This window comes from Sapajus apella, unplaced genomic scaffold (genome assembly GCF_009761245.1).
Source record: "Sapajus apella isolate SASKATOON/1434 unplaced genomic scaffold, GSC_monkey_1.0 scaffold148, whole genome shotgun sequence".
In the NCBI taxonomy this organism is placed as follows: Eukaryota; Metazoa; Chordata; class Mammalia; order Primates; family Cebidae; genus Sapajus; species Sapajus apella.
The window spans coordinates 399,513-401,938 of record NW_022437088.1 but is presented as its reverse complement, the minus strand read 5'-3'; positions in this window follow the sequence as shown (position 1 = coordinate 401,938).

Below are 2,426 nucleotides of genomic sequence, written 5' to 3'. Positions count from 1 at the left end.
AAAAAAAAAAAAAAAAAAAAAAAAAAAAAAAAAAGAACCTCTCTCCATGCCGTCCCAACCCCACACCTCCTGTAACACACACTCATAGCCCGCTCATTTTTGTCACTTTCTTTCTCCCCTGTGTTTTAGACAGTGTCTCTCTCTATCTTCCAGACTGGTCTCGAACTCCTGGGCTCAAGCGAGCCTCCCGCCTCAGCCTCCTGAGTAGCTCCTTTGTCACTCTTATCACTGTTGTGATTAATTGTACAAATGGCTTAATGGCAGTTATAGTGCCCAGCTCATCAAAGGCAGTGGCCAGCCAATCGTCAGCGGGCAGGGTAGGGACCAGTCCGTCCTGGCTCCCAGCTGCAGCCCCAGTGCGCATCCCGACTCTGGAGCTAGTCGCCACGTTGCCACGCTCGGGGAACGTTTGTCATATGTCTGAAGAATGCATGAATTATATAACGTTCTTTCCACTCAACCCCTCAAAAAGCAAGTGGATCCAAGTACTTGAAGACTTTTTTCTTTTTTAGACGGAGTTTCACTCTTGTTGCCTAGGCTGGAGTGCAATGGTGTGATCTTGGCTCACCGCAATATCCGCCTCCCGGGTTCAAGCAATTCTACCTCTGCCTCCCTAGTAGCTGGGGATTACAGGCATGCGCCACCGCGCCGGGTTAACTTTTTGTATTTTTAGTAGAGATGGGGTTTCTTCATGTTTTTGGCCAGGCTGGTCTCGAACTCCCTACCTCGGGTGATCCGACCGTTTCAGCCTCCCAAAGTGCTGGAATTACAGGCGTTAGCCATCGCGCCCGGCCGAACTTGAAGACTTTATTTATTTATTTATTTATTTTTGAGACGGAGTTTCACTCTTGTTACCCAGGCTGGAGTGCAATGGCACGATCTCGGCTCACCGCAACCTCCGCCTCCTGGGTTCAGGCAATTCTCCTGCCTCAACCTCCTGAGTAGCTGAGATTACAGGCACGGGCCACCATGCCAAGCTAATGTTTTGTATTTTTAGTAGAGACGGGATTTCACCATGTTGACCAGGATGGTCTCGATCTCTTGACCTCGTGATCCACCCGCCTCGGCCTCCCAAAGTGCTGGGATTACAGGCTTGAGCCACCGCGCCCAGCAGACTTGAAGACTTTATAATCTCATCTTCATTAGTAAAATTTGACTATCCTTACCAGTAAAAATAATAATGATGGTGAAAAAGGTTAAGTGCGAACTTAGGGAGGGGACAGCTAAAATCCAAAGGGCGAAATATTTACAATGCCTACCGTCGGGGAAGAGAAACAGCAGCCCCAATCGGAGGCAAAAAGAAATCCCACCGCAGCCAGCAAAGGCGCGTGGGCGGGACGGGAGCCTGCGGCCCAGCGCAGTAGCTGCGGAAGCCAGGATGCAGCCTCACCAGCCTCAGCCCCGAGAAAAGCAGCCCCGGGGAGGCAGGGCGGGGCCTCACTCCGAAGGGAAAGGCCATTCATCCAGAGGCGGGACTCAGAGGCCCTTCACAAGTCTTATTGGTCCAACCGGAGACGGACAACTCTCGCTGACCAGCCATAGCCAAGATGGGCTAAGCGTATTTGGAAAGGGAGAGGGCGCCGAACACTGAAATCACGCATGCGTCTCCGCGTTTTCGCGCCAGCACACCCATCGTGGATGGGGGCAATTGAATTCCCACTGTGAGTCCAGCCCACCGAAGCTCAGCAAAATTCCTAAGCTTCCTCTTTAGAGAGGCTCGGGTTAGGGAACGTCCTGTGCGCAGAAGCTGCCCCGTGGGAATCCCAGCGTCCACCGCCTCCCACTTAATGTTTCGTCCTGGCCGCGCGCCAGCCCTTCCTGATGCTGGGTTGTTATGATGGTGAATTATTGACGAAGTCTTGCAGCCTGACGCCATCTCTGGGCACTGCTCCTCCCTCCTCCCTGGTTTCCTTGGAGGGTACCACGTTGCCCCTACAAGCATAGGGTCTTGAAGCTGTTTACAAGGCCCCACTTTGCCACTTTAGTATCTTAACGAGTGTTTGTTGAGGACCTACTGTTAATCTCAGTGGAATGAGCAAGTTCCTGATCTTGGGGCCTTACTTTCTATGGGATGACACAAACATATAAACAAAAAATAATTATAGGTAGTGATACATGCTCAAAACATGGCTATGTGGTCAGGCGCAGTAACTCACACCTGTAATTCCAGCAGTTAGGGAGGCCGAGGCAGGCAGATCACTTGAGGTCAGGAATTCAAGACCAGCCTGCCCAACATGGTGAAACCCCATCTCCACTAAAAATACAAAACTTAGCCTGGTGGGCATGGTGGCAGGCGCCTGTATACCTAGCTACTTGGAAAGGTGAGGCAGGAGAATCGCTTGAACCCGGGAGGCGGAAGGTTACAGTGAGCCCAGATTGCACCACTGCATTCCAGCCTGGGTGACAGAGCAAGACCCTGTCTCAAA